Below are 14,791 nucleotides of genomic sequence, written 5' to 3'. Positions count from 1 at the left end.
GGGAAACCATCTGTTGCCAGCACATTAGCCTTGCACCTTAGCTCCTAAGGTGAGTCAATTTGGGTGGCACATTTCAATAACTAGCACCTTTTGCTACTGAAAACCCTCACATTTAAACTTTGACAATTTTTCATCTTTGACTTATACTGCAATTTCTTCCTTATTCTCCCTGGTCTCATCTGTTCATTCTCCTCTGCAATCAGTCTGAAGTGTCTTGGAAAAAACTATTTTCCTCCCTGATGTTTATCCACTCCTGCTTTAAGTTCCATCTCTGGCTTCCCACTGATTTTCAAGTTCCTATCTCACCTTAAAATGACTCTTTTAGGTGCTCCTAACTTCTATAATTTCTCCCACTCTGATCGAGTATTTAAGAACTTCTTGTCACTTAGCATATAAAAGTATAAACTTCTCTGAGAGCCTCCAAGTGTTTGTTCATTCAGTCTTATTCAAATCTTCAAATCTTGAAAGCTTTTAGCTAATACTTCAAAAAGCTTTATAAAGAACAGCTCAAATTGTTCATTTTCATTTAATTCTCACAAGCAGAGCCTTCATTTCTTTTGTAATGATCCTTTTAAATATTTATTAATAAAAAAATTGAAAAGAAAAAATGTTTCAAATATTACCAATTGAAAAGCGACAAACATGGAGAAATGATGAGTGTTCATTAAGCAGTTCAGTTCAAAGGATGAAGCGAAGGTGGACTCTACATCACTGAGTCTGTAACAGGTGACATTAGACTTATAGAGCTGAAGTCTTGTAGAAGATATTTCAAGCCCAAAGAAGGAAAATATTTTTACGTAAAGGCTCACCTAGTAAGTGGAAGAGGCTATGTACTATTAAATCCATGTCTCTTTAGGCTTATCAGTGGTCTTACTATTCATATATTCATATCTACTGTGAAGCATTCACATTATGTAAGACTCAGTTCCTATGTGCTCTATACAAACAAAATAATTTGTATTGAAAATGATCTAGATATATGAATAGCAGATAGAATCCCATTTTCCCTATGTATGTGGAAGCAGATGAGAAGAAACATGGCAATTATTCCCTTCAAGATTCCAGGGAATTAATGGAGGTAGGGAGAAAGGAGGAATTACAAGGATATTAGACAACTTGATTTCTGACCTGGTTTAGGAGAAAAACCAGAACAATTTATTTGTGGAAAGAAGTTAGTTTCCCATAATACACATTTCCCAAGTTCCAATTCTGTGAAATAGTAATGGAAGATTTTACTTTCTTCTATAAAAGTCCAGATAAAACTGTGAAAAAGAAGAGTTGGTAACTTCCTCATCTAAAAACTATCACAACAAAATAATTTGATCTGATCAAATACCTGATTTACAGAATTAGAAAAGCAAGGCCGTGTCAGGTTTCATTATAAATTTTACAATTAATATATATTACATGTTCTGGGATTTATGAATCCTCAATATTTTCTCCAAATAATTAGATTTTCAATATAAAAATGCTTTTCATATTGCTACTGGTTTGTTGCACTGAAATCCGTGGTTCATATCAAAACGTTTCTAATCCACATTTATTATTAAAAGTTCATATCGAAATATTTAGAAAATGATATTTTGGTATTCCAAATACCTTTTAAAAGTTATTAAATTTTAATATCACCTTCTTCAGTGTTTTCCATCTAGGAAGCAATTGATAAATATTGGTTTTAATGATATTATAACTGCATATCGAATCTCTATAATGGTTAATTTTATGTGTCACCTTGAGTGGCCACAGAATACCCAGATGAAACATTATTTCTGGGAGTGTTTATAAAGGTATTCAGATCAGATCAGCATTTGAATCAGTAGACTCAGAACCCTGCCCTCTCCAATGTGAGTAGTAATCATCGAACCCACTGAGGCCTGAACAGAAGAAAAGACAGAGAAAAGAGGAATCCTCCCCTTTTTCTCCCTGCCACATGGCTTGAACTGAGACATGTCATCTCATCTTCTCCTGCCACAGACTGGGCTTCATGCCATCAGATCCCCATGTTTACAGGCCTTCGGACTCATACTAAATTGTACCACCAGCACTCCAAGGTGTCCAGCTGGCAGACAGCAGATGGTGGGACTTCTGAGGCTCCATAATCATGTTAGCCGATTCCTTATAATAAATCCCTTTTTATACCATTTGAGCCAATTCCTGTTAATAAATATATATCAAAATCAATATATATACACATATATGTATATATATGTATATGTGTATATATATATATATACAACAGAACTAATAGGATATCTACTGATATTATATATATACACATATATATATATACACACACATATATACACATATATACACATATATGTGTGTATATATATATATATATATATATGTATATATATAATATCAATAGATATCCTATTAGTTCTGTTGTCCTGGAGAACACTGATAAATAATACAATGCCAAACCTAAGCTTCTTGTTAACATCATAAGTAGTTTTTTTTTGCAGCATAAATTGGCTTTCATACATGAAATTAAGTGATGGTAATTATATGCAATTATTAAAAGAAAGATGCATATAAGTAAAACTCATAAACATAAAAATCCTGTTTAATATCTCTTAAATTATCAAATATGTTGATTTCCTTCATACGTCATTGTATTTTGACTGAAGAGGTATATATATTTTCATCCTATAGATACACATCATTGTGTCCCCCTATATAATAATTTATGAACTTAATCTTTGAATCAGGTAGATTCCACTCAAAATATGATCCTAGTATATTTTTCAATATAAACTTTTAAACAAATGAACTAAACAAACAATAATTAAATGACGTTAATTAAATAAAAGTAATAATAAAATTATATGATCGAAGATGAAATCTAGCAAAACTGAAATGAAAGGAGCCATTATAAAATATATTCTATTATCCTGAAAATTTCCATTAACATTCCAGATGATTTCCCATCCAAAGTTTCTTTTGATAAGAAAAATCAACTTCTGATGATTAGAACTTTGGCATAGTGATATTATATTATTAGAATATATTTGTCAAGTTGGTGTTAATGCAAGCGATAAAATAAATGATTTCAGAATATCACACCCTGAAACTATGGAATATTTACCATCCAGATATATACATGCTACTTAGAAGTTCAGGTATACTTCCATAAGTCAGGTTTAAAAAAATATGAAGTATACCATAACAACACTCTAAAACATTAAAACATTCTTGTGTTACAAGAAATATTTATAGTAAGTTATAAATTATTAAGGCTCTATGAAGCACTGCTTTTAAATATAAGTTATTCATAAGGAGAATTCTAAATTTGTACACAGTGCCCAGTTCCTGGGGGAAAAAAAAACAAATAAACCAGTGTTAAAGTTCAATAAGGGAGAAAACAAAATAATGTCTCCACTTTGCAAGGGCTAGAGATTTGCTTACTCTGTAGTTAGGAAAGAGTAAATAAAGCCCTTTTCAAAAAGTGTTTACTTGGAGCCACAGAATGTCTGGCCTTGGGAAGTTGGTCTCTCTTCATCTTTCCTTTTAATTTTCCATAAGTTGCTTCTCCATATAGATTTGTAGCTATCATCATTAAGGTCGCCACCCTAACTCATTTTATATTTAACATTAAAAGAGAAGAAGGAAGAGGTGAGGGAGAAAGGGCCAGACTGGGAAAGCAGAACAATATTTCTACAATCTTTTATTTGGCCCACTGTGAGCAAGGTCTTAATTCTGCACTGCTATTTTTGTACACTTGTAAATTAAACCACCAGAGGGAGCTTCTGCATTTCAATCTTATTCATAGTCATTAATTAAACTTTTATGTGTGTCCATTTAAAATCATTTAGTTCAAGACTCTTTAAAAAAAAAAATCCAACTTGTACGCCTAAGTGAAAAATGTTTATAAACATAAAATCTTCATAAAAATCCAGTTTTTTAATGTAGAACTACTAGATTGACACTGAGGTGCCAATGTGACCAAACGAGAAAAGGAAAAGCAATTCAGAATTGTGGAGCAATTTATCATGACATCATGACTTGTCTTGTAGCCAGGAACAAAGAGAGAGTGAAAATTGACCAAAGTAGTCAATTATTTCCCTTTTTCCTCTTTCTGCCCTTCCTCCCTCCCTCCCTTCCTTTCCTTCCTCCTTACTTCCTTCCTTCTCCTCTTCTTTTCCTCCCTCCCATATTTAAGGACACAGGAGTTGGGAGGTTATGGCAGCTTGGAGCATCTGAGCAGGCCAGCCTCGCCACTAGCGGAGGTCATCAGGATGCTTACCCATTAGAGCAAGTGGCAACTGCAGGTTTAGGGAGAAAATGTACATTCTAACTTCAAGCAAATAACTTATAAGCTCTTTTGATTTTTAACTTTGAAAAAATTGACATATTTAATTAATAGTGAAGCTGTGGACTTTTATAAAAATCTCTAAATGTAAAGATTTTGTTTCTCTTTGAAATATGTAAAGGACATTTTTATCTAGACCTAGAACACATTTGCCAAGTCGCTGATTTCTTGTCTTTAAGGAATGTATAATCTAGTTAGAGAGGGTGGATTTCCAATGATAAAACAAATTGATAAATACATAAAGTTAACTTCAATACAATATAAGCAATGTCTCAGTAAGGTATAAGCTATGTGTCAAAAGAATGTTATAAAGCAATAAGCTGTACAGGAGCCTGGAGAAAATCACTGGAACCACAGGCAACAGGCAAGCTTTTAGACAAACCTTGAATCATTGGTAGAAAGAAAGGAATCCTACCCTGAGGTTGATAGGATGGGAATGGAATAGAATTCTGAACAGTAGATATTAACTTCATTATACTAAGCAAGCTTGATTCAATTGTTTTTTCAATATGGTCTCTGGAGGAAAAAAGTATGTTTTTCCATACGTGCTTATTGAGTTTTGTGACATTTTAAACTCCTTGAGTTAGACAATCTGATATTCTACAAACGACTGGGCTCAGCCACAGAGAAGAAGGCCAGCCAGTCAGGACAACCTCAGTAGTGAGGTGGCAAGAAACCACAGGAAAGGAAAGACAAGCAACTCGAAATCAAGTTTAAGAATAGGGGAGATTGAAAGGCTAAGTAATATCCCTAGAGACATAAAATAGAAACTTGACCATTTCAATTACCAAAGGAAGTAAGAAATCCTACATTGTAAAAGTAAATCTTTTTCAATATAATAATTAGATAAAAATAAAAAAAGAATTAATGAATATAACCATATTTCCCCCACTTTTTCAAAGCTGATAATATCTGAAGATGCTTCAGAAATGGCACCAGCTATATGTTTAAAATGTTCAAGCAGAAGCTGATCTGTTTTCATCACTTCCCATGTTTTGACTTCTCCCCTGCACTGTAATCCCTATTGTCCTAGAGTGAGTTTTCATTAGCTCTTCCCTGGAAAGATGCAAGTACTTCCTTACTGATTTTCTTTCCCACACAATCCTAGCTCTAATCTTCCCTCCCATACTCCCAAATCAACCTTTCTAAAGCACAGTTCCCACCATACTGCTTTTCTGATCTAAAGCCTTCGTGGTTCCTCCCATTTTCTAATGAATACAAACCAAAGTATTTCATGTGAATTTACCTCAAAATTTCCCAGCACTCTGCTTTAAACACTACAAGCTTTAGCTAAATTGTATTACCTGTAGTCCCCAGAATTACCCTGTGCTTTTCAGTTTTTGTACTTTTTTGCTTGCCTAAATGTTACCATCTTTCAAGGTTCAGTTAAAATATCACTGATGAAATTATCATCCTTGATCTCTCAACTTGAGACTATTTACCAATCTTACAGGCATTTGGTTTAGTTTGTCCTGCAGCAGTTGTAGAGCAAAGAGAAGTATTTTACTTGGTTGTGTTTGCAGCTGTTCCTAACAACTATCTATGCCTTCCCCCCACCTCACCCAGAATGGAGTTAATAAACATGTATGTAAATGAATTATTATGTTTCTTCTCAACTACCTCATTTGTTAGAAATAATCAAATGACAATTCCAGGGACAGTCTTAATACCCCATTCCATAGAGTACTCAAAATATAACATTGTGTTTACCACATTAAAGAGTTATAGGTTTTTCCACCTTTCTTAATTTTCCTCTCTACTGACCTATAATGAACATTCTATGTAATATTCATGTGTCAAAAAATTGCATTGTCAGAAAATTGTTAGAAAGGTACTTCAAAGAGATACTGCTGACTAGGAAAGAAATTTCAACATATTTAATAGACAAATGTTATTATTCAGATCTGTAGAAAAAGACAAATGACCCAACAACAACAACAAAAAGTAAATGAACAAAGAATATGAATACTTAAGTCACACGTAAAAAAAAAAAAAAACAAAACCATGAAAGCTGATCAACCTCAGTACTTATCTGTGAAGTTAAAAATACAATTTTCATCCAGCCAACTAGAAAACATTCAAAGACTGACAGTATCAAAAACTAGGGGGAAGGAGTTGACCTCTTACACTCTCTACCAGCCCGTAATTCTAAATTTTATCTCACTTCAAGAAAGATCTATACTTAAGAACGAGGAGGCATGTAGAAGGATTCTGGATAAATTATTTTTAATAATGAAAAATTAGAAATTAGCGTCCATCATTCTTTAATGCCCATCATTGTATATTATAATTTAGGATAGTATGTAATAGTTAAAAAGAAAATATCAAGACATATTATGAGAAAAAAAAATCTGAAAAATAAAACTATCATTTATGATATTCAAATAAAAATACCACATATTTCTATTGTTACATTCATTTGTGAATATAAATGAATTTTAAAGGACTGGAAGGATACATAACCAATTCTGTACAGTGGGCACCTCCAGAGAAAAGAAAGCAAATTGATGAGACCCAATCTTCTATAATAACATTCTTCTCAATTTTACAAACATGTACAAGCAGAGGTACACATGTAAATACATTTTTTTGGGTTCAGTTTTTCTAAATTAGAATATATTGCTTACAGCTCTGCAAAACTTTCTTTTGGCACTGAAATGTTACTTATTTCAATAGCTACATGGAAATGTAAGTTTTATGTTTTCTCATTTATGTATGTGTACATAGAGATACACTCATAATTTGTCATGAATGGGATCATATCATAATGCTGAGTTCATGTTTTTTAAATGCCATTATTTTTTCCTATTCTCTGGCTTCTCTAACTCCCACTCTCCCTATTACAACCATTCTCATCATTTCCTAATCAAGCACAGCAAACCATTATGCATCCTTTTCTATTTTTCTCCATGTTCATGTGTCCATGTACTTTTCACCTAGACATAGTCACACATATTTGCATATACATATGTATTTATAAACATAAAGGTAGTCTATGTAAAAATCAAATGCTTTATAAAAATAAGACTATACTATGTGTACTTCTATTCATTTCACTTTCTTGATCCCATAATATCACATAAAAAAATCATTCCACATTAATTTAAACAGTTTAAATTCATTATCTATTATACTTAGATAATCTCCCATTGTTTGGTTATATTACAGTTTATTCAACACTCTGCATTGTTGAATATTTATTTGTTTCCAGTGTTGTGGTTAGAATGTTGCTGCAAATACTACTATACAATAGAGTATAATGCCTGGTGATATAAAGAAGAGATACAGACATATTTGAGACATATTTAAGATGTGAAACCAATAGGAATCAGGACTGAAAATCTGGTGAGAGGGAAAGAAAGAGTTAAGAATAATTCCTAGGATTCTAAGTGGATGTACTGAGCCAGAGGACATACCAAAAAGTAATCAGGTTTGGGAGACAGGATGGTGAGTTCAGTTCTAGAGAAAGTGTATCAAGAAGAAAACTACATGTATCTGACCAGTGCTCAGAGGTTGTCTTGGATATATACAAATAAGGTGGTAATTTAATCTGAGAAATCAATTTCTAACAGGCTGATGTGACAAGGGTCCCCAAATGACTCTAGGAATAAACCACTTTTTGTTACAGAAACCTAAAATGCTCAGAGATGAGAATATGAACGTAAAATAAAAGAAGAGAAAAAACATTACTGTTAACTACATACCTTTTTTTACTGAAAACTGTGAAAATTGCTGAAAAGGGGGAAAACTGAAAAGAAGAAACAGTTACTATCATCACTTGGCCACATTTGACTATACAGTAATTAGAAAAAGTATTTTAAAAAGGGACTGTGCTTTTTACACTTATTTCAAATTTTTCATGAATAACTACTTTTTATTGTTTTATTTTAAAAATTCCTCATGATTGTAAACTAAAATGAATGCATGCATTTTATTTTTATTTGCATTTATCCATCTCTTAATTTTAATTTGGTCTTCTTTTTTCAACAATCTTCATACTTCAGATGGTGGATTAGTACAGTTGAAATTAGGTGTCCTTTGCTGTCTCTGAGCAGAATAAGACTTGTTCTGTGTGAAACATTAGGGCACACCTGATATCCCTTTGTTCTTAAGGCTAGTCTGCTGATGGTCAATGTGAGAAAAAGCCACCGGCAAAATCAGAGGAGGCCAGACAGTGGGGTGGAAGGATTCTACGTGTTACCTTCTGGGCAGGGATATAGCAGTATATTCCTGTGTGGAAATAAGAACTCTCTATCAAGGATACTGATTATGATGTGCATTTTAATTACATAGGTTATATTGTTGATTGATAACGAATGAAAATATCACATTCTAATTATTATTATAAATTTTTAATATTTATGAAGAGTTCTTATCTTCATCCAAGTTAGTAAAGAAACATCAATCTGTCCAAATAATTTATACATTTTTTTAAATTTATTTTAATTAGTTTCAAGTATATAGGGCATTGGTTAGACATCTATATAGTTCGTAAAATGATCCCCTGAATTCCTCCCTCCTCCCCTGACCTTCCACCTAGCCAACATATTCATGTTAACTGCATCCCCTATGCCATGCTCCCCATCTCCGTGACCATCCATCAGCTACTAATGTGTACTTCTTTACCCCTTCATCCCATTCCTCCAGCCTCCCAAACCCCCCTCTCCTCTGTCCATCATCAAATTGTCCACTATATTTGTGAGTCTGTTTTTAATTAGTTTGTTCTTTTTATTCTTTAGATTACGCACATAAGTGAAATCATATAGTGTTTATCTTTCTCTGTCTGACTTAAATACCTTCTAGGTCCATCAAAGCAATATCTTTTTCCATTCCCTTCCATTTAGTTTGTGTGTGTCTATTAATTTGAAGTGAGTCTCTTATAGGCAACATGTAGGGGTCTTGTTTTACTTTCCATTCATCCACTCTTTTAGTTGGAGCACTTCATTCTTTTCCATTTGATGTACTTATTGACAGGAATGTAGCTATCATTCTTTATTACTGTTTTTGATACTTTTTTTTTTCTTTTTAAAGAAGTCCCTCCAACATTTCCCATAATACTGGCTTGGTGGTGATAAATTCCTTTAGCTTATTTTGTCTGGGAAGCTCTTTATCTGTCCTTCAACTCTAACTGATAGCTTTGCTGGATAAATTATTCTCAGTTGTAGATCCTGGGTTTTCATCCTAGCCCTTCTGTCCTGCATAGTTTCTTTTAAGAAATCAGCTGCCAGTCTCATGAGTGTTCCCTTATAAGTAACTATCTGCTTTTCTCTTGCTGCTTTTAATATTTTTTCTTTGTATTTAACCTTTGGCATTTTAATTATGATGTGTCTTAGTGTGAGCCTTTTCGGATCCCTGATTTTTGTAATTCTCTGAGCTTCCTGGGTTTTTATGTCCATTTCCTTCACCAGGTTTGGGAAGTTTTCTATCATTATTTCTTCAAACAGCTGTTCAACATCTTGATTTTTTTCAGTTACGCTGATCAGACAGATATTTGAACCCTTAATAGTATCCCATATGCTCCTTAAATTATTTTTTTTAGTCTTAGCATCTTATCTCTTGCCATTCTGTTGGAGTGTCCTTGGATTTCCCATCCTCTAGATAGGGCATTTGATCCTTTGTTTTAATTCACTCTCTTTATTCCTTTGTTTATTCCATTTAATATACTTTTCATCTCAGATAATGTGTTCATTTCAGACCAGCTCCCTTTTAAAATTTCCATTTCCATTTTTATGTTTTTTATCTCTTTGTTGAAGTTCTCACTGAATTTAACCAAAAGTTCATTGAGCATCTTTATAATCAATGTTTTGAACTCTGCATCTGTTAGATTACTTGACTCCATTATATCTGGATCTCTGTTCTGTTCTCTCATATGGTTTCTGCTGCTTTGTCTTCCCATTTGGGCTGTGTTTCAGCGTCTGTTTCTATGAACTAAGAACAGCTCCTAAGTCTCCCAGTCTTATTAGTGTGGGTTTGTGAAGTAGGTGTCCAGTGGCACAGTCCTGAGAGGGTTCAGCTGCAGGCCAAACTTAGCCCAAGCCTATACCCCTCTGGGGCCACCTGTTAAAATTCAACAAGCAATCCACAGATGCTGTGCTTATAGTTGCCTCAAAAGACCACATCAGGAGCCGAGGCCAGCTACCTCCAGTGTGAGTCTAGGTGCTGTTCAGCAAGGAGCACCTGACTCACTGAGGATAAACCTGGATGTGGCTTGGGAGGGGCTATGAGTTGGGGGAGGCGGGGTTTCAGGGAATCCTCTGGGCCGAAAGACCTCTTTATCCAGTTTGATGACAGCACGGCTATGGCAGCCCTGTGTATGCACACTGGGAGAGGGTAGGGCACAACAGGGAACAAGCAATACCGCCGGCACTTCTGTACCAAGCGGGTCTTGTTTTGGCCCTCACTTTGACAACGTTTCCCTGTAAGTCCCTGGTGCCCACTGCATGCAGCCAAATTGGCACTGGTGCTCAGAGCAAGCAGGTCTGTCACAGAAAATCCACTGATGGACGTGGCCCCTTTAAGAGGCTTCAACTGCTGCTGCTGCCACTACCTCTGTCTCACTCAGTTGCTCAAGACCAGGCAGCCTCACGTTCTTGCCTTGTCCTACCTTCTGCCATTACAGGGTGATTTCTTGGATTTCTTCCTAGTTGTATGGCTTGCTCATCTAAATCTCAGGCGATTTTTCATTGCTGTTTGCTCTTTGTTTCCATTGCAGCTTTGATTTGGTCGTCAGAGGGATGAACAGAGCCTCTATCATCTACGCCATTTTGGTTTCCTCCTCTCCAAATAATTTATATTTTTAAACTGGGAGTTTTACATTGCTTTTAGTGTATGTTCTGAACTAGAGAATTCATACTAATGGTCCTTATGAATATTATAACTTTCAATTTATATAGATAAGGAATTGAATAATAATGGTTAGTGTAAAGCCAGAATAATAACCAACAGGCAAAGATACTTGTTTCAAATATGTCTGCTCTCCTCTCCATGGACATAGACCACTTTTAGATGGTAGTGAGAATGTTAAGTCTTCTGTTTCACATTGCTACACCTGGGAAAAACACAATTCGATCAAATTCACATGAAATTTCCACAGGAATTTGGTTTCTGGGTTGTATTCCCAGAGCCCATGGTGAATTTTACATTGACTAACCCTTTAGTTATGTGAGGGGATCTATCTGAAGGTCACAGCTGCCAACAGTCTAACCCTAAACTTGGAGTGACCTAGCCAGATATCAGGCTATACTGCCTACAACTTCCCCCAAAAGTAATTTACTTGTAGACAAAGCTCCAAATAAATCACGAAATATATCTATGAGCAGCATTTTCCAAAGTGTTTTTAGCACAAAATCCATAATATGTCCAGGCAAAAATGAGATCTTGGTTGAATAGATATTGGAAAATATTCTACTTAATATAGTTAATGAATATTTTAAAGCACCGAGATTTATCAAAGCCTTTGACATTCATGGGGATAACCTGCAATACTCTCTGTGAGACAGATATTATGTGTTGTTTTTCCCCAAACTTAAGATTATGCAACATTTTGTCACAGAATGTCTACTACTAACACCCAAAAGAACACTAGTGAACTGCAGAAAGCAGTGTTTAAAACATCATTAGATGAACCATGATTCTGTGAACCAGAAACAGGTCTGTAGAATCTACAGGGCATCTAGATTGACACTCTGCATCAGTCCTGGTGGCCCTAGTACCAAACTAGTAAGTGAAATGGAGAATCCCAAATGCCTGATGTTTGCTTTCCTGGACTGAAAACTAGAAAGTAGAAGGCATGATACGGGACTACTCCCAAAACTATGTAAATTATATGCACTTCTACCAAATTTTTTTCTTCATGTTTAGCATGTTCACTTTGCCTTTATTTCTAATAACTTCATTTGATAAGTGAGATTTTTGACTGGGCCTAAGATAAGTGTAGATATAATAATAATAAGGCCAGAATATTTATCTGAATAAAAGTTTGAATGGGAGCATTTTGTGCATTCATTAAAAGAATCACAGATTATCACAATTGTCTTGCTGTGCTCTCATGAGTGATAATGAAATGTAATTTAAGGTTTGATGAAAAATTATAAATGTCTGAAATTAAATCTAATTCAGTGCATTCCTCTTTTTTTTTTTTTTTTTTTAAGGCGAGGCAATCCGTGATCGACCTCACAGATTGCAAGGACCTTGTCAGTTTACAATCCCTTATTTTTTATTTTTTACGCCTATAGCATCTGGTCTTCCTAGGTGGTCTCCCATCCAAGTACTAACCAGAACTGACCCTGCTTAGCTTCTGAGATCAGATGGCATCGGGCTTGCTCAGGGTGGCATGGCCGTAGATTAATTCAGTGCATTAATCAAGAAGTTTCTACTTGGGAGTTTGGAGGTCACTTCAGTTCAATAAATGTTGCCAGACACTTGAATATCTTTACACTGGGGGTGTAAAGATATGAAAAAAATCCAGTAAATTCTCTGGATAAGCTTCCAGTTTTGTTGGTGCAGTACACATAGTAGAAGAATATTCAAGTTCCAAGGGGATGAAGGGGAACAGGGGTGATATACTTTAATATGGAACATGAATGCAAGAGAGGGTGAGTCCATTGAAGGGGAATGAGATTGATAAGTGAGATCTAAGAGCATCATGACACAGAGGACCTTCAACACCATGCCAAGGAAATTGGCTTTTTTTCTATAGACACAAATAAGGCAAAAGTGGAGCAGAGAAATCAGTTTGGAGACAATTCCAATAGTTCCAGCAATGCAGGAGAAAGGCCAGATTTACTGTTGATTCATCAGTGAACTCACATCCATCAAGACTTAAGCGTCTAGAGATACCATGTTAAACACAACAGTCTCTGCTCTCTGGCACATACAATTCAATATAACATATAAACAAATAATTAAAAAGCTGCAAGTATGTAAAATGCTGTAAAGGAAAAGGTATGGTGTTACTAGTATATATGACAAAGTTAGCTAACCTTTTCTACAGAGGACAGGAAACACTTCCCTGAGTTAGTAGTATCTAAGATAAAACCAAAATGAAGAGCAGCATTAGAATTCACTAGATAAAGGTTTTGGGAGCATAGTTTGGAAAGAGCCAGCCTGCTTCCAGAAAAATGTAACCAATAAGAGTCAAGAGAAAGGACTGTATGCTAAAGGAATCAATAGAACTCCAGCAAGGCTAGAGCAAAAATTATTAAGAGTGGTGTGAATAGTAAAGGCCAGATGTGCAAAGCTCTAAAGGTTAATAAAGGCTTTTAGATTTTATTTAAAGGTAAACAGGTAGCCCTTGAAGAATTTTAAGCATAATCTATTTTATAATTTGGAAAAATTATTCTGACTTCTGTGTGAATAGGCTAAAGATGTTGAAGTAGTTAGAAAAGAGAGTTCATCTACTGTAAATTCCAACAGGACAGCTGCATGTACATTTGGTTATACCCAATGTCTGGCAGTGCCTGGTCCACTGAAAGCACTCAATATACATTTGCTGAATGTTTGGATAAACAAATGAGATTATCTTCCTGTTCATTTTTATCTGACCCCAAAATTTCTTGAAAACCACAGTTTTTAAAGGTCTGAACATTTACTATCTGTGAAGAAAATACCTTTAATATATGGAAGGAAATATTTTTTCTGAAGGATCTTGCAGCATTGATGATAAAATATCCCTAAAAACATTTTTAGTGTATCATTTTGATGACAATGAAAAGACACATTGTCCCTCTGAGTTCCCAAAGTCCCAAAAGACATATGACAAAGAGAACAACGTGATAAATGGAAAGTATTCACTGGAAAATGGTGAATTTCCATTTGCATAAGTCAATTTTTAAGAACTATATAACTTTTTATAAGTTTTATTGTTGTATTATCCATGCACCATCAAATTCACCCTTTCGAAATGTGCAGTTCAGTGAACTGTACTCTGTTGACAGAAATGTACAACCATCAACACTACATAATTTCATAATATTTTTATCAGTGTCTCTCACAAAAGTGATCCTGTATGTATTAGCAGCAATTCCCCCATACACTCTGCCACCCAATCCCTGGTAACCACTAATGTACTTTCTGTCTCAATGGATTTGTTATTCTGGACATTTTGTAAGAACAGAATCATATAATATGTTGTCTTTTGTGACTTTTTCCACATAGCATAATGTTTGAAAGGCCCAATCGTATTGTAGCTTGCATCAGTAATTCATTTCTATTTTATTGCCAAATAGTATTCCATTGTATGACTAAAAACGATTTTATTTATCAATCAGTTGACAAACACTTCGAACATTTCCACTTTTTTGGCTATTATGAATAAACTTGCCATGAATATATATGGTTTTTGTTTTTGTATTAAATTCTCTTGGGTATATACGTTGGCCTGGAATTTCTGGGTCATATAATAGTCTATATTTAACTATGAGGAACTGTCAAATTGTTTTGCAAAGTGGCTACATCATTTTAAATCCATCCAGCAAT

The 14,791-nt window shown here is 34.6% G+C and overlaps 1 protein-coding gene and 1 pseudogene across 2 annotated transcripts in view; both read right to left on the bottom strand.

Moving 5' to 3' along the window:
- GPC5 (glypican 5) overlaps nucleotides 1-14,791 on the bottom strand; it is a 1,186,964-nt gene that overhangs the window by 938,964 nt on the left and 233,209 nt on the right. The gene's annotated exons all lie outside the window — the stretch shown is intronic.
- Nucleotides 12,541-12,659, bottom strand: LOC111736666 (annotated as a pseudogene).

This window comes from Pteropus vampyrus, unplaced genomic scaffold (assembly GCF_000151845.1).
Source record: "Pteropus vampyrus isolate Shadow unplaced genomic scaffold, Pvam_2.0 Scaffold21, whole genome shotgun sequence".
Taxonomy (NCBI): Eukaryota; Metazoa; Chordata; class Mammalia; order Chiroptera; family Pteropodidae; genus Pteropus; species Pteropus vampyrus.
This window is presented reverse-complemented; position numbering and strand designations above follow the sequence as displayed.